The sequence below is a fragment of the Lissotriton helveticus genome, chromosome 6 (assembly GCF_964261635.1).
Source record: "Lissotriton helveticus chromosome 6, aLisHel1.1, whole genome shotgun sequence".
Classification (NCBI taxonomy): domain Eukaryota; kingdom Metazoa; phylum Chordata; class Amphibia; order Caudata; family Salamandridae; genus Lissotriton; species Lissotriton helveticus.
In genome coordinates this window covers 1,543,560,741-1,543,587,124 of record NC_136067.1, presented here as the reverse complement: position 1 = coordinate 1,543,587,124, position 26,384 = coordinate 1,543,560,741, and positions in this window count along the sequence as shown.

Genomic DNA, 26,384 nt, shown 5'->3' with positions numbered 1-26,384 from the left:
CAAATAGGGACCCTTCTTCCTAGTCAGGATAAGGGAGCTACACTCCTAAAATAACCCCTGCTCACCCACTTGGTAGTTTGGCGGTTAGGCAAGAAAATACCTACTTTCAGGCATACTAAATTTGTTTTTATTCCATTTTCCCTGGGTCAGTTAGGGTTATAAGTTGTTATAATCAAACTGCCCATTCTGGCCTATGGGAACAGGTAGCCTTGCAATAGTGAAAAACAAAATTGGCTGTAATTCACTATCAGGACATACCACACACACACCAGGGCATGTCCTACCTTTCACATACAATGCTCCCTTCCCACAGGGGTACCTTGGGACTACCTTAGGGGTGACTAACGTAGAAATGGGAAGGTTGAGGGGCTGGCAAGTGGGTGCACTTGCCAAGTTGACATGGCAGTCCCAGACTGCACACAGGCTCTGCAATGGCAGGTCAGAGTTACACTTTATGGGCTGTTTGCGTGGGTGGCACAATCCAGTGTTGCAGCCCACCAACAGTATTTGATTTATGGGCCCTGGCACGTGCAGTGCACTTTACTAGGGACTGACACATGAATCAAATAGGCCAATCATGGAAACACCAATCCATAACACATTATTCTACAGGGGCACTTGCACTTTACCACTGATCAGCAGTGAGAAAAGTGTGCAGAAACACTATACCAGCAAAAACAGAGTCAAAACCGTGAGGCCAGAAAGCCAAAATATGCCAAGTCTAACAGTAACCCACTTCTATTGGCCCCAGGTGTCCCAAAAAGTGAAGGAGTTTGTAAGCTCCTGTGTTACCTCTCAAGCTAGTGGCAAGACAGGAGCATACCCAAAGACCCCGTGTGATGAGGCGATGCATCTTGACCGCCGGGAGAGTGGCGACCTATCCAATGTGGCCGTGGAGATGCACCAAACAGGAAGTAGTGTAGGCGGCCCATCCTCCCCACCACGACATGAGGACGTACCGCCCATCAACGGCAGACTAAAGGCAGCAGTGAGAGGAGACGCGGAAGACTGGCGGATGGCGCGAGAGGTCCCGGAGCGAGAGGAGGACGAAACTAGCTCAATAGGAGAGGACGAGAGGTGTCGAGCCGGCGGGGAAACCACATAAGAGGCCTGAGATTCAAGGACGACTGCAGAGAGACAGAGGGAATCAGGATACCGGAAAACCGCTCCCAGAGCACCGGGAATGAGACCAGCTCCCCAAAGGGAATCGAGGGGGAGGGATCTCACCTTACCACGGTCCCGGAGGGTCGTGGATGCAGGCAAGTGCCAGCTGCGTGTGCATTCTCGTTAAAGGGCTGGTGGGCAGGGTTAAGGGCCACACCAACTTCAACACCATAAAATCCCTCACCTTAGACACTACACCGTTAGGGTCACTGGTGAAGGTGCACAAATCCCAACCCATTTTGTTGACAAGAAAGGCAGTAGCCTGAAATTGTTCCTTTCTTTTCTTTCCTTTCACATAACCTCCTGAGTACTGCAACCCGGACGGAAGCAAGCAGCAAAAAGGAGAAGAAGACCTCGTACTCAACTGGAGACTGTATAAAGACGTTCTGTTGAAAGAAATAAACGAGGAGTTGTTTAAACTTCACAGTAAAAAATAAATGGTCAAAACCCCAAAAACGCCTATGATTTTTTGTGACACAGGGAGTGTTAGAGACATCACCTATGGGACCACGCTATAACACTTTCCCTTAATCCCACAACCAGTGGTTGGGGTGCCCTTTGAGAGGGTAGGAGTGGATATAGTGGGTCCACTTGAACCTCCAATATTCGCGGGAAACAGGTTCATACTAGTAGTAGTAGTGGATCATGCTAGTAGGTATCCTGAAGACATTCCTCTTAGGACTACCCCTGTGGTAGCCAAAGCCCTCATTGGTGTCTTCGCCAGGGTAGGGTTTCCTAAGGAGGTATAATCAGACAGAGGTTCCAACTTCATGTCTGCATACTTACAATACATGTGGGATGAGTGTGGAGTGATCTACACATGCACAACACCTTACTAACCACAAACCAATGGCCTTGTTGAAAGATTCAACAAGACACTGAAAGGCATGATAATGGGACTCCCTGAAAAACTCAAAAGGCGATGGGATGTTCTGTTGCCCTGCCTTATTTTTTTCCTACAAAGAGGTGCCTCAGAAGGGAGTAGGGTTTTCACCCTATGAACTTCTATTTGATCATCCTGTAAGGGGACCACGCTCTCTTGTGAGGGAAGGGTGAGAGAAAGCCCAACATGTACCATAACAATCTGTGGTAGACTGTGTAGTAGGTGTTTGTTCCTGGATGGCAGAGTGCCTGCAGAAAGCATCAAGGCCAGCCAGGAGCTCCAGAAGCTCTGGTATGACCAGAAAGCTGTACTGGTAGAATTTCCACCAGGGCAACGGGTGTGGGATTTGAAGACAGTGGCACCATGAGCTCTCCAGGACAAATGGAGTGGCCCTTACCCTATCGTAGAAAAGAAGAGTGAGGTCACCTACTTGGTAGACCTGGTCACTAGCAGGTCCCCCTAAAGGGTGATACATGTGAACCACCTCAAACTCTATTGTGACAAGGCTGATATGACGATGCTGATGGTTAATGATGAGGATCAGGAAACAGAGAGTAAACCTATCGCTGACCTCCTCTCTTACAGCCCCAGGATGGGTCAGTAGATGGCGTTATCTAGTCAGACACCCTCTCTGCCCAACAGCAGGCTAATTGCAGCCAAGTTCTGCAACAGCATGCACAGCTATTTTCCTTAACCCCTGTCAGAATCTCTGGTGTACCCATGATGTGAACACTGAAGACAGCTTGCCTGTCAAAACCAACATCTATCACCAGTCTGATCAAGTTAAGGAAAGCATCAAAGCTGAGGTCAGCAAGATGCTGGAGTTGGGGTCATTGAGCCTTATGGGAGTCCCTGGGCTAGTCCAGTGGCCCTAGTCCCCAAACCTCATCTACAGGGTGGAAAGAAAGAAATTCGGTTTTGTGTGGACTACAGAGGCCTCAATGCTGTCACCAAGAGAGATGCACACCTCATTCCCAGAGCTGATGAACTGATAGATAAGTTAGGGGCTGCCAAATACTTAAGTACCTTTGAATTAACTGCAGGGTACTGGCAGATTGGCATGGTCCCTGGAGCAAAATAAAAGACAGCATTCTCCAGCCTGATGGGCACTTCCAGTTCACTGTGATGCCCTTTGGTATAAAGAATGCCCCTGCCACCTTTCAGAGGTTGATAAATCAAGTCCTTGCTGTGTTAGAAGGCTTTAGTGTAGCTTATCTAGATGATATTGCTGTGCTTAGCTCTTCCTGGCACGATCACCTGGTCCACCTAGGGAAGGTGTTACAGGCCCTGCAAGCTGTAGGCCTATCTATCAAGGAATCCAAATGCCAGATAGGGTAGGGAACTGTTGTGCACTTGGGCCACCTTGTAGGTGGAGGCCTAGTCCAACCACTACAACTCAAAATCCAGACAGTTCTGGATTGGGAAGCTCCAACCACCCAGACCCAAGTCAGGGTATTTCTTGGCTTGATTGGGTACTATAGGAGGTTTGTGAAGAGGTATGGATCCATTGTGACTCCCCTCACAGAGCTCACCTCCAACTAGATGCCCAAGAACGTGAGCTGGACAGTTGGCTTGCAAAAGACTTTTGACACCCTCAAAGAGGCAATGTGCTCAGCACCTATTCTCAAGGCTCCAGATTACTCCAAGCAGTTCATTGTGCAGACTGATGTCTCTGAACTAGGGATAAGAGCAGCCCTATAACAGACCAATGATGATGGACAAAACCAACCTGTTGCTCTCATAAGCGGAACGCTACTCCCCAGGGAGCAGCGTTGGAGTGCCATTGAGGGGGTGACCTTTGCTGTGGTTTGGTCCCTGAAGAAGCTGAGACCATACCGGTTTGGTACTCACTTCCTGGTTCAAACTGACCACAGACCTCTCAGATGGCTAATGCCGATGAAGGGGTGAAAATCCCAAACTTTTGAGGTGGTCCATTTCCCTACAGGGAATAGACATCACAGTGTAACATAGACCCGGGACTGCTCGTGTCAATGCAGATGGCCTTTCCAGATTTTTCCACCTAGACAATGAAGATTCTCTAGGGAAAGGTTAGTCTCATCCTCTTTGTTTGGAGGGGGTTGTGTAGGAAAGTGACCCTTTTTGCATGGTTATCCCCCCCCTGCCCTTTTTACCTGGCAGTTTGACTTGTGCCCTGGACCCTTGGTAATCAGATTCCCAGGGACTGTCTTCTTTCCCAAAACTGCTCCTTGGCACATCTCTTGCCACAGGTAGGCCCTTGTAAAAGGTACCATGGGTACCATGGGCACTGTGACTAGGGAAGGCCTCTAAGGGCACCAGCACCTATTGTGCCACCCTTACAGGCACATGTACCATAACACCCACACACTGACATTGCAGGCTGCATTTTTGGTGCAGAGAAAAGTGAAGAGTCGACATGGTGCCATGCCGACAACCACCTGCCTGAGGCCTAGGTAAGCCACCCCTCTGGCAGGGTGCATTAGCCCTCAGGTGAGGATACAGTGGCATGTGCCATACATACCCCTATAACGCCCCCTAAATTTAGTTTTTAGGGGTAACCCTGAACCTTGCCTCCTCGGATTCGAAGAAGAAAGAAGGACTGAAGAGCCATGCTGACCCAGGAAGAAGGCACCTACTGCTTTGGCCCCAGCCCTACCGGCCTGTCCCGTCTCCGACCTGTCTACAGGGAAGAAACTGGCATGTGCAGCAGTCAGCATCCCCCCAAAGCCCGGAGGACCTGCACTACCGCCATCTTTCAGACTCTGTCTCCCGTGAGCACCGGATTTGCTCAAACAAAGGTTCACTCACAGAATCAGGATACAGGTGGCTCAGCGATTCTGCACCACTCTGCACCTGAAGTCCACGACCTGGTGTTTGAGTGGCCCAACACCACAAGGAGGTCTCCCCAGCGATCCTGACCTGGGATCTGGTGATCCCTTCCCTCCCTCAAGCTTCAAGAGGACGCCTGCAACCTCAACCTGAAGGGTCCCCCAGACCGCGACCAGAACTGGTAAGAAGACACAATGCCAGAATACACCTCTGCACCCAACGCCCCATGGCCTTGGGTGGCCCAACTGACGGTGTCCAGGCATTCCCCAAGAACCCAACATACCTCTGCAGCCAGTGGTTGCCTTCAGGAAGTCTCCTTGCCCGAGCCCGTAGCCTCTTTGTCAAACCGGAGGTCTCCATTGGAATCCACAGGGTCCCCGATGTCATCTTGGCACACTGCACCCGGCTGCCCCTGTGCCACTGGTGGTGCAGCTCCTGTGCTGATGGTTGGCCCCCTGCAGTGCCGACCTTAACCCCAAGAGCTTTGCTCCCACACCCGAGTGGCCTGCTCGTAAGCAGTCCATGATGAAGGCCCCCTTAGCCCAATTGGCTAACATTGGGCCCCTGCACTCTGTACCTGGCCACCCCAGTGCTGCTGATGGTGCAACTTGACTGCCTACCTAGATCTTGGGAAACCTTGGTCCTAACTCCCAAACCTTTCACTCGTAAACGTTTACTTACCTGTGAAACTGATAACCATTTTTCTCTCATAGGACCCCATGTTATGAGTTTTTGGGCCTAAAATATTTTGAGTGTTGAACTGCTGTTTTGTATGGACGAAAAAGTAACTAACTTAAACCAAGAGAACACTTACCTTCTATTGTGAGATCCTTGCCTAGCACTAGCAACTCGTGTAGGAATGTGCTGATTCTAACCTTGTGTTTATTCAGCTTTTCACCCCATATTAGATCATTTATTCAAATACAATGAGACTTGCTGTGGCTGTTATAATAAATAATGATTTAGATATTTTATGCACACTACATCTGAATATTATTGATAGTTTGCCTCTGCAGCTCTGGTAAAGCCTTTGTATTCATGCTGAGCTCATAGCGCATCTTTTAACTTGGGTAAGAAGGTTTTCATGAGAACTTTCCCCCATGTTACAAAGTCTTGCAACAATGTAGAATCATATATCAACATGAATGTTTACTGTGGGAATTGGAAGATTGACAAAAGCGTTGGATAATTTGTCCCCATTGGACAAGGAGCGTTAACAGCCTAATAATGCTTGATACAATTTAAGTGACTTTATATTAATGGGTGTTCCTAGCCAGTTAAGAGAATTAGTATTGGGATTACTATTGAGAAGATACTGCTATTCTATCACTTTGACAACTACCTTTGGGAGATTGATGCCTTCGAACTGCTGATCTTCCTCTCCTTCCCTGGGACTCTTCTTTATAGAAAGTTGATTCTTTGCTTGTTACAGACAGCTACTGCTAAGGTGACTTACCTTCTCCTATCTATTGTCTTTTCTTCTGATCCATGCTACTGCAGAGATTTTTCTATTGCAGACAGTTGCTACAGCAGCTCGAGGAGACTTGGCTGAGTTTCTAGAATGGCCCTTCATTAGTAGTTCATCTCACTCATTTCCTTCCTTTATGTAACACTGTGTATTGATTTTATACTGTCTTTAACCAATCTTTTATTGAGATTTCTGTAAAGCAACTAAACTGAATAAAGATGACAAAGACCATATTATTCTTTTAATATAAATAAAGGTGTTGAAACATTCTCCAAATTCTAGTAATTGAACTTAAAAATCCTGAATGTCGATGATATATGTATGGTAAGATTTTGTTCGAGCTCCAATTCTTTGTACGGTGGAAAAGGTCCATCTGATCTCTCAAGAGCCATATGATTTCCAAGGACGATATTTGGAAGTAGGTGTGTAAATCTTGAACCATACTTGGCTAATCTTTAGGCTCCTGCAGCTTCTAGTAACTGATATATGGTTCACACCCCGAATGGAGATTTAAAATTAGTACCCAATCTATTTTAAATAATCTCCGATTCCAGTTATCAGTGTCCAGATCCAGACAGGGTAACAAAGCAGTTGCGGTCTTGGAGGTGTGAGTATTAATAGGGAGAAAATGTTGTGGTTGTAAGAGTAGTGTTTGGATGTGTCTTTTCCTTTTCAGGTGGTTTGAATGAGTAATGAGAAATATTCAGAAGTCGATGTTGAATAGAAGTTGATTTCAGGCTCATTGAAGTCAAAAGATCCTGGGAAATTAAACTTCTTTGCAGGAAAAAGTTGATGTGGAGTGTGAGGTACCATCATTTCCATTGGTAACGTTAGGGACAAGCTTTTGTGTGTAATTAATCTTTGTTAATGTTGGTGGAACCTAATTGCACAAACGTGTAAAGGTAGCTGCATTATTTGTGTGAATTTTCATTGGTCGAAAATTCACTTGCGAGTGTAGAACATCTTGAATGATTGTCATACTTGATTTCTTTAGGAGAGAATAAAAAAGCTAACAAGGAATTGTTTATCAAATTAATCTTTTATTCGTTTTCACAACATCATAACGTCAAATATGCCCCTAGACACTGGTTAATTTTAGAATAATATGCATATGCAAAAGGACACAGCTATGCGCCTTCAACCCCAGGAAGCGGCAGCGATTTCAAAGATAGCAGTAGTATGTGTACTAAGTTTCGTGCCAGTGAAGGGCAAACTGCCATGTTTATGCTGAATCCTGTAGAACCTGGAGAGAGAGCAATAGGAGTAAAGAAAAGCAGAAGCAAACAAAGATAAAGGACCCAGAATTACAATTATGAAAATAAATCCAACAAGCAACAAAGGAAAACCCATCCCTCTGGCCACACCTCCCCCCCCACATCTGCCCCGCACCTGGCAACCCTCCCATGTCCGACTAATAGTGTTTATCGCCGCCTAGGACTGTTACCCATCACTTCTGCACATGTCCTCTTCCTGGGTGGTGCAAGTGAGGCAAAGGATTCGTAAGAACCTGGGACACATAACCTCCCTACATTCTTCGCTTAGTATTGTGATGAATGGAGCCCAAAGATCTGTGTATGTGTCGGCTTTGTTATCCACCATCATAGATAAGCACTACATAGCTTGCACTGTCCACTGCCGCCTCATCCATGCTGTGTAGTCAGGGACCCCAGCTGAGCCCCAGTGGGCAAGTATCTCTAGCTTTGAAGCATGTAGGGCTAGGGCTATCTGCCTCCCTCTAAGCGAGCGCAAGGGAAAGGTTAGGAGATTGGGGTGACCTAGAAGTGTATAGTCCGGGAAGCGCAGGACATCAGTATTGAAGGCTTTATTTATATCCTGGAGAATCTGGTCCCAATATCGTACTCATTGGGGACAGTGCCAGAGTAAGTGCACCAGTGAGCCCTTCTGTCTGCTTACGCGCCAGCAGGAGGCTGGGCGGTCTCTAGTCCAGCAGTTTAGTCGGACTGGCATTAAGTATTAATTGGATGCGACTTTGTATGTTGCTTCTGTGCCTGGGATGTCATGTGCTGTATGATGGGTTCTGTAATGAATGTCCGCCATTCTTTATTTGTGAGTGTTCTGCCTATTTCCTCCTCCCACCTCACCTGCCCCTTAGATTTTGTGTAAGTGTTCGCTGCTGAAAGAAAAGCATACAGTTCTGATATGATACGTTTATAGTCCTTTTTAGGTGGAGGACCTTCGCACTGTGTAGCAGTGGGCGGAGCCGAAGATTTTATGTTTCTTAGAGGGGGCTTGGAACCCGCCCCTCTTCTCCATTGGCTGGCCTAGTAAATGCTGGCCAGCCATTGGAGGAGAGGGGCGTCACTCCCTTTAAGCCCCGTCTTTTGGAGATTCGGGGGCGTGTTTTTTAGGTTCTTTCTATCTGTGACATCATCCATCACTCAAACCTAAAAAACACGCCCCCGAATCGCAAAATGACGGTGCCTTTCTCCGAGGCATTTCTTCTTGACCTCCGAGAAAGGCGGATGTGCTTTCCCTCACTCTGTGCCCCCCGAACATTCCAGCAGCAAAGCAGCGCTGCAAGGCTCCTCCTGGCATCTTCTTCACGATAGCGGCCACTGATGTGATAAAGACACCTCTTTAAAATATACGAAGAGGCTGTGCTCGTCCCAGTATTATGAACATGAAGACGCCGACGCGTGAGTGCCCTAGGTTGGCTGAGCCGTGTCCCGTCAAGCAGCGCTGCTCAATTCTTCACCTGTTCATCCATAATATCTGCTGCTTAAACCCTCCACCACCCTACCCCCACATCACCCCCCACACGGGCAGTGGGCCAGAAATTCAATTAGAAATTAATTGAAAGACTTCCCATCATTCCGCCGCCCTGCATCGCCATTGGCAGAGCGGCGTCCTGCTATCCGTGCCTCCCCCTCCGCGGCTCCGTTGAAGGAGAGCCCCGCCCGCGGCACCAGGAGAGCTCTCGAGAGCCCCGAAGCAGAAGTCGTCGGTGAGGAGAGGGAGGACGGGAGCCCACCCCGCCTCCCAGGACGTCCCGGCAGCCATAGAGCCCCGCAGCCCAGCTGCCGAGAGGAGCAGCCGCCGCTGTGGGAGAAGCCGGTGAGTGTGAAGGGCGGAGGAGAGCTCCGGGCAGGTTCAGCGTGCCAGAGAGGCACAGGGTCCTACCTTGCGTGGAGCGGCACCGGTTGACAGAGGGCTGCTCCAATGACGACTGGGGCATTCTTCTTAAGAGCCCACGAGGGCTCCAGCTGCCATTGTCTTTCTGAGTCCCCAGAGAAGCGGGACTCCAACGAGGGGCATAATTGTTTTAGAGCCCCGAGAGGCTCCCAGGCGCCATTGTGATCACGAGTCCTCCTGCCAACGAATGGAGTGGAAGCTTTATTCCTGGGACGAGAAATGCTTGTGAGTGCTGCAACATGAGCAATGGAGGGTCCCGTGAAGGTGGTGAGCAGGTAAGACGAGCGGAATGAGTGAAAGCTAGGATAAATAAGGGTAAAGTGAAGGGACGGGTGAGAATCTGGGAACGTGGGACAAATGGCTGCCAAGGACAAGTCGGTATGGAACAGGAGGCGATGTATGGAGCTGCTGAGTAGGGGCCGTGGAGATGGGGAGCTGCTGAGTAGGGGCCGTGGAGATGGGGGAGCAGCGTGCTGGAAAGTGAGCCAAGAGAGCGAAAAAAAAGTGAAGGTAAACAATACGTAGGTTTGGGTGAGTGTGAAATGATGTAATTGATACAATAGGGTTTTTTAAAGCTGAATACCACCAGGGAAGCACACTAAAAGTGTATGAAGAGATGAGTCTTCAACTACTTACTGAATTTTGTTTTAGCTTCCCTGCCGCCTGGCTGTGCTTGCTTCCCTGCCCCCTGGCTGTGCTTGCTTCCCTGCCCCCTGGCTGTGCTTGCTTCCCTGCCCCCTGGCTGTGCTTGCTTCCCTGCCCCCTCGCTGTGCTTGCTCTCCTGTGTGTGTATGTGGCTCTCCTGTGTGTATGTGGCTCTGGGTGTGTATGTGGCTCTGGGTGTGTATGTGGCTCTGTGTGTGTATGTGGCTCTGTGTGTGTATGTGGCTCTGTGTGTGGTTCTGGGTGTGTGTGTGGTTCTGGGTGTGTGTGTGGCTCTGGGTGTGTGTGTGTGGCTCTGGGTGTGTGTGTGGCTCTGAGTGTGTGTGTGGCTCTGAGTGTGTGTGTGGCTCTGAGTGTGTGTGGCTCTGTGTGTGTGTGTGGCTCTGTGTGTGTGTGTGGCTCTGTGTGTGTGTGTGGCTCTGTATGTGTGTGTGGGTGGCTTTGTGTGTGTGGCTCTGTGTGGTGTAAATGCAATAGGTCATGCATTTGCGAGCGATTAAGCTATTGACATTGTAAATGACAATGCCATTTATTTAACGATTAAGCTATTGGCAATGTAAATGATAATGCCATTTAATTATGATTTAAAAAAATGTCATGAGCAATGCCAATAGCTCTACCTTTAAAAATGCTGAGACCATTTCATTGTAAATGCTTGTTAGTAACTAGCCACTTTTCAAATTACGTCAGGTGTCGGGAGGCTCCCGCTTTCATCTCCGGGGAGGTTACCAAGTGAAGGGCCTCGTTGTAAGTGAACAGATCAGATGCTGGGATTGTGTAATCTTCCCGAAGCTGGTCGAATGGAATGATCCCATCCTGATCATATAGCGAGCCTACCCTCTTGCATCCCTTCTCCCGCCAAAGCTAAAACAGTTCTGATTCACATCTCAGGGGAAAGTCGGGATCGTCCACCAATGGGGTAATCGGTGAGGGAAACCTTGTTATACCATGACAAGTCGCTGTTGCATCCCAGATTTTTAGGGTAGTCGCCGTTATTGGGGAGGAGTAGACTCTGTATGCCCAATGTTTACGCGGAAGACAGATCTCCCTCCATATAGTCACCCCTGCAATAGCTTGATCCATGAATGACAGTGTTTCTCTTAAAAGGGTGATTCCATTCCAAAATGAAACGTAGTTGGGACGCTTGGAAGTATTGTGATACCACCAGGACCCCCATACCCCCTCCCTATTTACATTTTGCAATCTGTTGATGACTGAGTCTTGGTTGTTTCCCACATGAAAAGATTGATGGCTCTCTGTAAACTTTGTATACAATGTACGTGGCATAATGAAAGATATACAATATACCCAGCATAATAAAAGATATACAATATACGCGGCATAATACAAGGAATTGTTTAAAGTTAAGAAGAGTGTGCAAATACGGAGAAAATTGTGAAGGAGGGTGAATGCTGTGAGGAGTGAGTCTGACATAATGCTTTGCTCTGGGATTGGACGGTTGGTGAACTTTCGCACTGCCATTGGTCACTTAATTTTCTGTGTCGCGCTGTGATTGGATATTGTTGTGTGAGATCTGTTTCTGGATTTGGCAAGGTATAGTAAGGAAAATTAAAGCTGTCATTTAATTGGTGAACGAAATATGACATATGCAAATCAATACATTTAGGTTTACATGAAATTTTGAAACTATGACTGTAATTTTGAAATGTTTTAAGGATTTTAAAAACCTTTTTGGGGTGCAGTCACTATTCCTATACGAAAAGGTGAGGAAGGGTACTCCAGCATGCATAATGACTACTCAGCTTGTATTAAATTCATGTTGATGTCTAAAGCAATGGGAGAGAATTACAGAAGGTGAAGGTGTAGTACGTTTTCCGAGATAGAGGACTTTTAATACCAGAATCCTAGATCATTTGAAGGGAAAATTGTGTGAGCTGAAGCCAGTGGCGGCTGGTGTCAGGGTAGAGAGGCAGGGCGCAGGCGAGGGGGAGCACGGCACAACTAAGCATGACAAATATTTAAAAAAATTAAATGCAAATAAGAACGTACCTGCTGCTTCGCCGCCCTTTCGGTCTTCAGGCTCCACTACACGTGGCACAGGCTCCCCGACTCGCCTGTGGCCAATCCTGACATTGCATTCATGTCATGAGAGCAGCATCAGGATTGGCCTGAGCGCCCTCGATTTGCGCTCCCAGGGAGACTGGCAACGCAGCTCGGGTTGGAGACAGTTTTTTGTGCTTATGATGGTTTGGCCGGTCTGAGACGGCTGTCCAAACCGTCATGCACACTGATAACAGTGCCCACCACCCCCCTGTGACACCCAACACTCCCCGTGATGGCTCCACCCAAAACCCCGGCTCTAAGAGCAAAAATAAAATGACAATAAACATGTTTTATTATTGTTTTTTTATACCTTTTTCAGACTGCTGACGGGGTGGGTGGGAGCGATGCTCCTGTACCACAGCAGAAGAGCCATCGCTGGATGAAGCTACCACCTCATCCTATGCAAAATGAAGCATTTAATACAAGGTAAAAGGTTGCGAGGGAGAAAGAGAAGGAGAAAAGCCAAAGAAGAACAGGGCGAGCAATGAAAAATTATGCAAATGCCCTATGGCATAAAGAACAGCATAGAGCAAGATAGGCGATTATTGAAGAAAACAGATTATATCCAGTCTTAGCATCAGCAGGAACAGGAACGGGTAATAATGTGCAATGAGGGGATGACTCAGATACTGATTCGAGAGATGAAATATTAGAGCAAACGTTGTCTTCCCGACCACTACTATCTGTAATGTATTCAGATCCAGAAGAATTAAGTGTCACTGCCAGTCAGACTGTAGCTACTGTTCCAGTGGTTTCAAACAGCATTCTCATTGAACGACTCTTGCAGGTTTTAAAAATTGCCTAACCAGTTGTGAGACGACCAATAGTTGCGGTTCCCACCGATACTGATCCAGTTACACCTCGAGTGGTCCCTACTGCACCACCTCAAATTGAGAGAAGTCAAGAGGTCTTGACGACACCAATAGTACTGACAACGCAGAATACACAGTTAGGGGTGTGGAGACCCCCCACACAATTTTTAGGCTCTACTAAAAGAAGGTGGAACCTTAGTCTTTACGACTCCTTTGGGTTCGAATTATTTGACTGGGAATGGAGATGGAGATTTACCATGTTAATTGAGGAAATAACTAGGGAAAGAGGAGCAGACGTTGCAGAACCCCCAAAAGACATAGAAGCTAAGAAGGATAAACCACTGGACATTCCTAGATTAAAATTCGATTTGGAAGAATTGATCAGAGGGCGCTTGGATTTTGATCATTTAGATCAGAGACTTGCGTTGACTTACCTGTGTAAGGAGATTACTCGAATAGCAGCTGCAACACATAGTAACAAAGAAATATGATGTGAACCTCACTAACAATGTGAATCTGCATCCCATTTATAGAGTCGAATTGGATGATCAGGCAATTGAACATTTTAGAATTACAGGAATGAGAGTGCATATTATGGAACTGATTAAGTACATACGCAAATGGAAGGATGTGAAAATGTTGGACCGTAGGTGGGCAAATAAGCATGAGAAGAAAAAGGGGGAAGCCAAAGGGAAACAGGACAAGTTAGATGAAGCAGCAGCATATCCATTGAGGGACATAGTTGTAGGTACCTATATATATGTTCCATGGAATAGAATTGATTTGACTGCATTCACAAACAATTTCCCAAAGCTGCAGTGGTATGCTCAGGTGGAGAGGTTTATAAAGATGTCAAAGGTTTTGTGGAGGGACTTAGACACATTTCTTGACATTGTGGTTTCATCCAATTTATGGGCAGAATGTAAGGTAGCAGTACAGTGGCCGAAAGCAGAACCTCAAAGAGAGAAAGGAACAGGTGCACTATCACCAGTGATGATGGAGGAATACAAAGCAGTGATGACTTTCCTGAAGGGAGAAATACCTTCCAGACATACTGATTGGTTAAAAATTAAAAGAACTACACAGGAAGTGAAAGAATAGTTCATTGATGTTATGAAAGGGGATTGCAGGTGTTCAAACAGCACAGTGGATGTGAGTATCCTGAGAAGGATATGGGAATTTTGTGCCACAGTTCGTCTTGGGTTTAAAACCATGAAATTAGAGCGTACACATCATGCAAAGTGTTATCTCCTGGACGAAAACACTAGATGAGATCTTGTGTTATGCAAAGTTTTGCAGTGATGAATTGGAGACGAAGCTGAGGAAAATAAAGGAGAAAATGTATGTTGACTCAAACAAGATTGCCTCAGAAAGGGGGGCGTGGCCAGCCAGCCAACATGGCGGACGCGAGTTGTTACCGCTCCGGCTGAAGACCCCTGATTATCCTGCCATTTCTCCTTCTGAGGTGCATTTAAAGTCCACATTGAGCAGGACTGGTGCGGGGACACAGAAGGGAGTCTGTGCAGCCCGGTGGTTGCCGATCGTGAGGCACTCGAAAAGGGAGTTGCGGCCCGGATGAGCAGAGCGGCTCGGGAGGTGAAGGCGCGAAAAGTGCTCCGTGAGGTAATGGCCGGTGCCTGAGGCAGAACTGCGAGACTGTCAGGGGCGCTGAGGATCAGGCCCGGTGTTGCCCCGGCGAAGCATGTCGCCTTGAAGAGACTGCACCGGTGGTGCGTTGCTGAGGCCTGATAAGTACTGCAGACCCATATTGCCTGTCGCCGCTATCGGGCTTTGTGAAGAGAAGTGAGGCCCGAGGCAGGAGGCGGACTCACAACGGTAACGGGGCACGGGTGGAGGCGTCCTGGTCTGTGGCCCGAGAAGCCTGCTACGGACGCTGCTGAGAGAGGAGGACATTTGCGGCCTGGGGGTCGGCTGAAGGCTGAACGCCGGAGGGGAGCTGCGGACCTGCCGTGCAACGAGGCCCAGGTGGGGAAATCGCGACTGGTGCCCCCGGATGTAATGGCTGATCACACGGCCTGAGGCAGGGGCTCTGAGGATCTGGCCCGGTGTTGCCCCGGCGAAGCTGTCGCCTTGAAGAGACTGCACCGGTGGTGCGTTGCTGAGGCCTGATAAGTACTGCAGGCCCATACTGCCTACCGCCGCTATCGGGCTTTGTGGAGAGAAGTGATGCCCGGGGCAGGAGGCGGACTCGCAACGGTAGCAGGGCACCAGTGGAGGCGTCCTGGTCTGTGGCCAGAGAAGCCTGCTACGGACGCTGCTGAGAGAGGCAGACATTTGCGGCCTGGGGGTCGGCTGACGGCTGAACGCCGGAGGGGAGCTGTAGACTGGGCATGCAACGAGGCCCAGGTGGGGTAAGTGCGCCTGGTGCCCCTGGAGGTAACGGCTGATCCCGCGGCCTGAGACCACAGCGTAGGACTGCTGGAGGAGAGCTGGAGCTCGGGCCCTGAGCCAGCTCGGTACAGTGCAAGAACTCCTGAGAGACTGCGCAGGGGACGGGCCCAAGAGGCCCGCGACGATTTGGAGACCTGTGGGGGTTGGCGCAGCCGGTGGACAGCGCGATGAGGACAATAGTCAACTGCCCGGCCTGTGTTTCGGGTGGACTACCAAGGACATTGCCTGCAGATAGCTCCCACAAAGCGCGGGCTTGTGCACTCCACGAGCGGGGCACGAAGAGTGGAGTGGGCGGTCATCCCCCGCTAGCAAGTAAGTGGACTGCTACGCTGCGCCTGGCTCAATAGTTAAGGAGCAGCCATCCAGTGCAAGGGGAGCTGAAAGTTGATGTGCCTGGAGTGCCAGAGGCGCGGGAGACCGCCGAGGAAACATCCATCGCCTGGGCCTGAGACGCTGCGAGATGGAGAGTTAAGGCGCCAGCGCCATTTTGGGGGCAGCACCATTTTGTGTGGGGCTGCAGCCAGGGTGGTGCGCCCGAGACAAGAGAGTCAAGCCTGGCCCCTGGTGATAAGAGGTGACTTGGGAGATTGCACCAAGGAACCCAGTGGACTCAAAGTGAGCGCCTGTCAGGCGCGACTAGTGAGGTTGAGCCGAGCCTGTCCTGGACCCATTGGATAACACTGGGAATACAACGGGAGGCCCTGTTGAACGGTGCGTCAGAGAGGCAAGGGCAGTGGTGTGACGCCTTGGGCAAGAGTGGAGGAGTAAGGGACATCCTGCGATATCGAGGAGAAACTGACTGCATGAAACAACCCCCCTTTGTCTGTGGCTGGCGCAAAGTGACTGGTTTCCCCGACTATAGGGACAGGAGGTCGGATTGCTGGGGATCTGACTGCAGGCTTCAGGCCGTCGCTTGTAGAGGGGGTCCTTCCATTGAAAGCTCTGTTAACAGATTGGCACGACACACTTTACACTGGACAACAGGGAAAGGCCCAGGTTTCGGTAGCCCGCAGCTGATCGCGTCCGCTTGAATTGCGGGCTGCTTGCGGATGCCAACGGCACAACAGTTAGCGATGGGCCGGCTGCGGGAGAAATCGCAGCATGGGCAGTCGCAGACAGAACACCTGGACTCCTCACAAGGGCGCCCTTGTGGCGTCATGGAACTGCAGGCGGCGGCCCTTGTGGCCAAAATGGACACAGTGCTCGCAGCGGTGGAAAGGATTGGCACCACCTTGGAGCAGACCAAGGAGTCCCTGGAGACGCGATTGACAAAGTCACGACAGACTTCACCCTCCTTCACGGGGATCATCATAAATTAGCCGAGAGGGTTGCAACACAGAGTCAAACACTTCAGGAGCTTCAGCCTGTGGTCCAGAACCATACTGTAGCGCTACAAGACATGATTGATCGGGTCCACCCGCTTGAAGACTGGATTGAATATGCGGAAGGGCTCTCTCGGCACAATAATATCCACGTGATGGGCCTTCCGGAGGGCGGGAAGGGCAGAAACCCGGCGCAATATGTCAAGCGCTGGCTACGTGATCTCCTGCCCCAGGGGGCGCTGTCACAGCAGTTTGTCGTGGAGAGGGTGCACAGAGTGCCGGCGCAGAAGCTCAGGCCCGGAGCCAGATCCCACCCCTTCCTCTTTAAACTCCTCAATTAGGGATGTGGTGCTACGTGAAACATGAAAAGCAGGCGACCTGAGTGTAGTTCTTCCCGGACTAAAAAGCAACTGGGCCGAGACGGAGAAGCAACTATATAGCGGTGAAGCGTCAGCTCAGAGAGCTGGAATTGCCCTGCTCCTTGCTGTTCCCGTCCCGGCTGAGAGTGGTCACGAAGGAGGGAACCCGTTTTTTCGACTCCCCGTCGGAAGTGTGGGACTGGTTGGAGGAGTCAGGGCAGTGGTCGGGAGCAAGACCTCCAGGCTCGGATGCCGGCGGCCGGCCGGAGAGGAGATCAAGACGGCGTAGACGGTTGGGGACACATCCAGCTGCGAGGCTGTGCCCAGTTGCGCCCAGCCCGGAGGAAATCAGGATGGAGCGCCGGGCAGCTCTTGAAGTGGTGGCAACCCTCGGGACAGCGCATAGCAGTGACCGCATGGAGACCTACATGCGCAGTGCGCCGGGAACCAGTGGCTCGTCATCTCCATCCACCGTGATCTCGGAGGACTCGAATTTGCCTGTGGTAACGCCCCAGACTGCTGACCAAATTATGTGATATCACGGCGTTGTTGCATCTGCACATGATTAACAAACGCACATAGGCCGAGAACTGCTTTGTCTTTTTATATGCCTGTACAAACGCTGTTGAACTGCACTGTACACCGGAGATACCCTCGGAAGTTAGTAGGGCGCATGCGCAACACCGGGGGACAGCCTGCTGCGCGGCGGTGGGATACATGGTGCAGGCGATACACTCGCAGGCTCCCTATCACAGTGGCTTGCACCGTACCTGCGCGTTAATCTAGACCACGACACATTGCGCACCTCACGCAAGCACAGGTGACATGAGCGGGGGAATAGTGCAGACAAGTCACCGTCATCACACACGCCCCACCAGGCAATATACTGGAATAGCTCACCACTACCTGTAATCTTAGAGGTTTGGACGAATGCCCGTTGGGGATACGCCCCAATAGTTAACTTGTTTGTGGTTGTTATCTTGTTTGCATTGCAGCACACCACTATGCTCCCCTCGGACCACGGCCCAGACCCCTCGGTGCCCCATGCCGCGTTGGACCACCCAGATTCATGATGAGGCGCACTAACATCGTGACCTGGAACATATGTGGTATGCACACACGGTCATAGCGTTAGTCCATCTTTTCCTACCTGCAGCGACACTCTGTGGGGGTTGCCCTCCTGCAGGAAACTCACATGACCCAGACGGAGCTTGACAGGCTTCGCAGACATTGGAGGGGGCAAATATATGGTACCGTCTTCTCGGCGCAGGCGCGGGGTATACTGATCTGGGTGTGGGCGGGCACTCCCTTCATTTGCGAAGAAGTGAAGGTGGACCGAGTAGGCAGGTATACACTTGTGCGGGGGAAATTGAACGGACAGGAGATGTTACTGGGATCGTTGTACACCCCTAATGTGGACCAGCCGACCTTTCTTGCGCAGCTGACCCAGGCCCTTCCCCCCCTATGCTGGGCTCCCTTGGTTGCTAGGGGATTTTAATGTGGTGTTGCGGTGTCCAACGCACAGGCGCTTAGGGATTGGCTCTCACACTGGGTGCTACAGGACTTGTGGCGCATACTCCACCCAACTGACAGAATCTATTCCTATTACTCAGCAGTTCATGACTTGCATGTCCGGTTGGACAGGATAGTGGGTTCCCAGTCCGTGCTCCTGCTTATTACACATTCAGAATATTTTGGGAGGAGACACTCCGATCATAACCCCCTGTGGTTTCAGATCAGCTGGGAGGCAGATCGTCCGCCTGTGCCCACGTGGCTGCTCCACCCAAGCGCGCTAGAGGACCCAGAGTTTCGCTCATCCCTGGGCAAGGCTGTTCTCACATACCTTGAGGTCAACGAGGGGACGGCGAGCAATGTAATGGTGGAGTGGGATGCCCACAAAGTGGCCGTCAGGGGGCACTGCTTGGGGGCCACATGGAATATACGCAGGACTTTCTCAGCCTCCCTGGCGCGCCTGGAAGATGACCTGCTGCAATATGAGCGGGAAGGAGAGGGGGAGGGCAGGCAGTCACACCAGCCGGGGGACCTCCGCGGCCAACAAGCGGAGCTTCTGGAGCGGCTAAGATGCCACAATTACGCAGCGCACATGGCCAGAACACACGCCAGAATAGATAGAGTGGGCCGCCTACTTGCCTGGTTGATAAGGCAGGAGGAACGCTGTGCCCCGATAGGAGCACTTCACACAGCGGGCGGAACGCTGGTATATACGCAGCGCGAAATCCATCGTGCCCTAACAGATCATTATAAGCAGCTATGCAAGGCCAAGGGAATTGGCCTCAGGCATCTCCTAGAGGGGTTCTTGTACTCTATTCAGCTGCCCACAGCCTCCGAGGATCAGAAGGAGGCGCTTAATGCGTCTCTCTCCTTAGAGGAAATCGGGGAGGCGATACAGTAAATGGCGTCTGGGAAAACCACGGGACCGGGCGGCTAGCCTGCTGAGTACTACAAAGCTTACCGCGAATCCCTGGCTCCATTACTTCATGGGTTATACACTGCAGCGGTGGAGGAAGGATCATTGCCCCTTCCATGCTGGAGGCGTTCCAGGTCTCCCTGCCTAAGCCCGATAGAGATCCCACAGCTTTAGGATCATATAGACCCCTGGCAATGCTCAATGTGGATTATAAAATCCTCGCTAAAGTGCTGGCGGAAAGGTTGGCGCCGGTGGTCCCCCACTTAGTTCATGCCAACCAGAATGGGTTTGTCCCTGCGAGGTCCACGTCGTTGAATCTCAGACGGTATTTCAGGGTGGCAGCCGAGGCCGCACATGAGTGGCCCAGGGCGGGATGTCTCATCCTGGACCTGGAGAAGGCGTTTGACTGCCTAGAATGGGGCTACTTGTCGGCGGTGCTGTTGCGCTATGGGTTGGACATGGGATTCCTCCATATGGTCGACCTACTATACAAAAATCCCACAGTCTGAGTGCGACAGGACCCCTACATCTCTGAAGCGGTACCGGTGGACCGGGGCACCCGGCAGGGGTGCCCCTGTCCCTGTTGCTGTTTGCACTGGCAATTGAGCCCCTAGCCGTAGCTATACGGGCGACTCTCGGTGATGGTATATCGTTGGGAGACACAGTTTGTTGTGATTCTATCTAGGACCCTAATCAAGATATCCCCGATTCATGCCCTTATATGGTTATAACAAAACATATCCTTATAAAGGCATAGGAATCATGCCCATATCTAGTCATAGCCCATGCAGTCCAAATACGGCAAGGCTACTCCCATAGACTCCTAGAAAGTACAACGCGTTCTTTAAACAAACCAAGCCTCCAGCAGCCCGGGAAATCCCCCTGCTTTTGTTTTGATTTGCACAAGAACTCCTGGAGTCCAGAAAGAACTGTTAGTTCTTAGTGACGTCTTATGTCCAACCTTACGTCAAACTCGGCACCTTTCAGGTATAAATATACCAACGTTGCCTTAAGCAAACACACGGTGGTTTGGAGCAGAGCGGCTATCTACTTGCCCGACGCCCAGCTGATGCGAGAGCTGAAGGAAGCCGACCCTCCCACTTGACGCACTGAGAGAGACGCTGTCTTTTCTCCTGCCGAGAAATTCCAGCTCCGGTGTTTCCAGTCACCGTTGCGGGTTGCTGGGAGATCGAGTCCTGAGAGAGAGATACAAGACCTTCTACATTCTAGAACTAAGGTACGGAGCTGATTAAAACTTTAAGAGAATTCTTGATTCAGATTCTTGGCAAAAAACCAACTTAACTTAAACTACAACTTACTTACTCCTTCCCACGTATTAGGCTTAGGTCAGGTACACTGGGGTAGGCGTATCTTAGAAGCACCAGTTGAGTACGTTAGTCAATGTTTTTATGTATGTATATATTTTATCCGTTTTAAAGTATCATATGGCTAAGAAACCATATCAATGCTTTTAAAGTATTATTTCATAATACTACTTTTACTGTACGCACTTTACTTTACAACAAGTATTGCAATTGTGGCAACTCACTCCTCTTGCATGAGAAAGAAGACTGCTCAATAATTAAGAACTTTTATTGAAAACGCCTGTTTCTCTATTTCTCTGCACTCCTGGTGAAATTAAGCATGCACGATTGACTGAGTGAAATAGCTGTCTATTGTTTTCACACGACTCTAGAGATATACTCTTTATTCTGAGGGAGCAAAGTTGTCATGTTTGTGTGGTTGTCAGAAACTAATCCCTTCTTGTCTAATCAGGAAAGTTAACTCCTTCCTGTTCATTCGAGAAAGTTTCTAGTGACCTCTGAGCTAGCTGGCAAACCTAATTAAGTCTAACATAGTCAGTAGAGACCTAGATGACCTCAGTCCTACGTCTAAACTGCTGTTTATGTTATTCCAATGCGCAGAGCCTATTGGGAATATGTGAACTACACAACATGGCGCCCAACGTTTGGTAAGGCGATAATCTAACGCAAGACACTAGAGTAACTCAGTAGTGCTTTTCACACAGACCCTTTTTTCCTGTAAAAACTCCAAAAAACTCCGCACTCCTCCCAGGAGGTCGAGCGTGCGGAGCCATTTACGAAGCCTGCATTGGCTCCCATTGCCACACCGAATTTTGTTTAAAATTCTTGTGTTGGCATTTAGAGCAGCTCATGGCCAGGGACCGACGTATTTGCAGAAACGGTTCTCATTCTACATTCCCAATCGTGCCCTACGATCGGCCAACCAATGCCATTTGGCCATTCCCAAATTCAAATACGCCCGACTGGGCGGCCAATCAATTTCAGTTAAGGCAGCTTCTGCTTGGAATGCCCTCCCCCTATTCCTCAGAGCCTCTACGACGATTACTGTTTAACGTTCGACACTAACAGACTTGCTCTTGATCTATCACTCTTGCTGTTAAACTACTCACCGCGCCAGGATACCCCGTGGTAATAGAGCGCGCTATAAAAGTTTTTAATAATATTAATAATAATAATAATAATAATAATAAAAGACGTCTGGAGTGGGTAAATGGTTAATATCCGCCGGAACTTAGTAGGAAGAGATTCCTATGTATTAGTTTTTGGTTTAGTCAACGTTGAAGGATACAGTGTTCCAAAATATTGTGCACCTAATCTTTGTTTCCTTGAAGCTTGATCTGCAACAAAAGACTTTCTGTTAGTAAAAAATGACGGAAAGTGACGAAGAAAGAGATGCATTAGCGTCTCAACTGTTGTTAGATGACACAACTCTCCAACAGAATGACCCGAATGCTATAATCATTCCAGTCAATGTAAGAAAAACTATGACTCTTAAACTTATAGAAAATGGACTATCACCAAGAGGTGGTACAGTCATATTTGTGGTAGAGGCCCATGATTATCGGCAGACAGAGGTATTCTATTCATGGATACATTTTCCAGCAGCACACGCTGTGACAAAGACTTCCACTATTACAAAATAGAGGAACCTCCTGATGAATACGCTCCTTTCGAGGACGTTGAAATCCCACTAACTTACCAAGAGCACCTGCTCTGGTTTTATGGCGCCCTAAAACATCAAAATCACATCACCAGGCTCGGTCCACTAGGTAGACCAGGACCCATGTGGCCGGTTCTAGCCAGCTACACACCACATCCCGACATTGAAAAAATGTCAGACCGGGAACTTTTAGCTCAGCTAAAACTACTAATTAAAATACATAGACAATTGGTCCATGTCATGCGGACTTCAACAGTCCAACCAGCAATAAAAATTCCACAGCACACCCCTCACCAGGGGAACACAAATAAAATTACACCACAAAATATACAATCAGCAATTGGCAAAATACCCGCAAAACGGGAACAAATTCCATTCTGGTTAGCACAAAAAATCACTCAAATAGAGGCAGTATTTCCTGATACTACACCTCATGAGAAACACAGAATTCTGACTATCTGCCTTCCAATGGGGATTGCACCACATGTGGAGGACTGTGACACTTGGGGCACAGTCTTTGCTTCGATTTACACAAAAACACATGGTGTTCCGTCTATGGCGGTTATACCGGACGAACTAAGACAGATTCAAGATGAATACGGTCCAGAACCTGCTTTAACTTTGGGTATGAAATTACTAAAAGACTTTAAGCAGTTCTCGGCTATATTATTAGCCAACATAAAAGGAGAAGCAGCATTTGTGGCGATCCGCCAGAAATTGAAAGAAACAGATATAGCAGAACGACCATTTGAACTTGCTAGAATCATACAAAAATCCTATGAAGAACTAGGAAGAGATAGTTTGGGTGGGAAACCAGTAAAACCCCAACTAACTGAAAATCCTGAAAAAACTTTTATTAAAAGTAATCTGAACACTCCAAAAAAGAGTTGGGAGGGTAATAAACAATCCACTCCCAGAGAAAAACGTTTTCAGTCCAGAGGAAGGTCTCCTCAATGGAGAGATAGATCTCCAGAACGAGTAAGCAAGTCTCCCCACAGGGAGCCCTCTGAGAAAAGATACAACCTTAGAGATAGGGATAAATTGAGAAAACCTGACAGATATCAAGATATTGATACACGTCCCTCTCGATCTTTTCAGAATTCCTCACAGAAATCGGAAAGAAGAGGACGGTCAGAACACAAGGAAGAGCACGTCAAGTCCAAAGACAAGGAACCTGCTCATCAAAGTAAAAAATTACAATATCCAAAGAAGAAGGTAGCTAGTATTAAAATAAAACATGCCGAGGATTTTGAGGACACAACTGAAAAACGGAGAGTGGGCCCAGACAATGCTAGACAGCGCAGCAGAAGTAACCATAGCTCGCAAGATCCTGATGAATCTTCTGGAGACAGTGGACACGAATTAATACATTCAAGTGGAAACTGCAGACACCAGAGTTAGCAAACCCCATAAATTACACGAAATAACATTGCGTATAGAGGGGGATAAAACTAGGAAAGTAAGGGGTCTCTTTTGGGATAACTTATCTAAAGGCTATGATATCCTGTTAGCTGAAAAAGACTGGCCACAAGAGTTTGTCAGGGAGTGCCCTCATGGCGAAGAAATGATTATGCCTGCCTTCTCAAATCATATTCCAATTCATTAAAAATACACATTTGCAAGAAAATGGGCAGTGGCCCAAGCTCCTGCATTATATAAAAATCATGTAGGATGGGATGAGGATTCTCCTCCCCACAAAATCCAGTTAAAATGTTAACCTACTGCACAAAGGCAGTATCCTGTTAAGCAAGAAGCTAAAAAACAAGTCAGGTAGATCTTACATCAACTTGAATATCAGGGGGTGATTGAAACATGCACCTCACAAATGAACAATCCTTTGTTTCCTGTCTCCAAGCCAGACGATTCATATCGTCTAGTTTTGGACTACAGACACTTTAACTCCTGTTGCAAGACATTTGCAGTACAAAACTCACACCGTGCAGCACTAATGAATAACATTGTGCGCAAAAAATATAAAACGACATTAGATATCTCTAATGGATTCTTTTGTCAAAACATTGCACCTGAAAGCAGGTATTTGACCGCTTTCTCAACAATGGGATCGCAAAAACAATTCTGTCGACTCCCACAGGGATTCAAGAATAGCCCAGGATTATTCTCAGCAAGGGTAACAGAGTTACTACAAATATATGATGATGAGGCATTATCTTATGTCGATGACATCTATCTCACAGATGATGACCTGGAGACTCACTTAAAAAGAGTGAACACCATAATACTTGGGTTTGCAGCTGAAGGGTACTAATTCAACTTTAAAAAGTCACGAATTGCTCACATAACTGTCCTGTTTTTAGGATATGAATTATCAAGTGAAGGCAAAAGCCTAGCAGACAACTTCTTAGAGAAGTGTGCTGTACTCCAAGCACCAAAAACGCTGAAGAACTTACAATCAATACTAGGTTTCCTGAATTTCGGAAGAACATACATTCTAAATTATGCAGAGAGGGTTAAACCTCTCTATGAATTAATAAAACCTGATTTCAAACCAATTAATTGGACTCAGAAACACACAGAAATTTTAAGATCATTACAAACAGACATGTTAACTAAAATAAAATTGCAAACACGCGACAACATACGCAACCTTGTAATCCGAGTCATCCCAGGAAGATGCGGATTCACATACCTGACCTCTAATGAGGGAGAAACGGTACCAATAGCTTATAAATCTCACTTGTACACACAAGCTGAAATGAAATTCAGTTCTACTGAAAAAATTCTAACTGCGGTTCAAACTGCTGTAGCAAAAGAAAGAGCCCTCGCACAAGGTAAACGAATAATAATCGTTACACCAGTACCTGCCCTAGAAGCAGTAACAAGAGCAAGCATTCCAAATCCTAAAGCTCTACATCCGAGATGGATACAATGGGTTAATTCTATTGCTGCATCAGGCGTAGTATACAAATTTGATCCTAATTTAAAAACACAAGAATTTCTCCAATATGAATATGAATGTCCTCTGCCGACCTAAATCCTGCCTCTGGAACATTACGGCTGTATAATATATACAAACGGATCAGCACAACCGGCAGTTGAGGGTAAACAAGCATATAGTGCTGCGTGCGCGATTGTTAAAGGTCATTGGCACGAAGGAAAATTTAGACCACTGGTCACTAAAACTCAATCTATAGGAGATTGTACAGCTCAGCGAGCTGAACTACTGGCTTTTAAGATGGCGCTTGAAAATACCGATCGCGAATTCCCCACACTAATAGTGTGCGATTCATATTACTGCGTTCAGTCTTACAATTAATACTTGCAGAACTGGGTTCAAAACGGCTTCAAAGATGCAAAAGGTGGCACAATCAAGCATAAAACGCTTTGGGAACAGGTAGTTCTTTTACAGAAAGAACTACAAAAGACTCATGTGATACATACACTGAGTCATCAACGTGATGGCGTTCACGTTGCGGGAAATTCATTGGCTGATGAAGCCGCGAAGGCAGCTGTGCAAACGGCTTCCATAGCTGCTATCACCCGGTCAAAAACAAAAATAGACAGCGATATAATGCAAGCTGTCAATGCTTCAGTAAAAGATGATAGAAAAACACTCCCGAAAGGCTTTCCAGTAAAGTACTCATACATAACTGATGCGAATAATGTTCCTTTTGCTCGAATCCCTGGAGTGGGGGATAGGGCAATTCGAAACATGGAACACAGATTAGGATTAATTTTAGCGGCACATGAAAGGCTCGCCTTGGCACATGCTGGTGTTTCCGCCACAGTATCATTATTAAAACAGAGATATTGGTGGCCACACATGAGGAAACAGACTAGAAACTATGTTCTAGAATGTGAAATATGCCAAAGAATGAAAGTATCAACAGTGAAACGACCGGCAC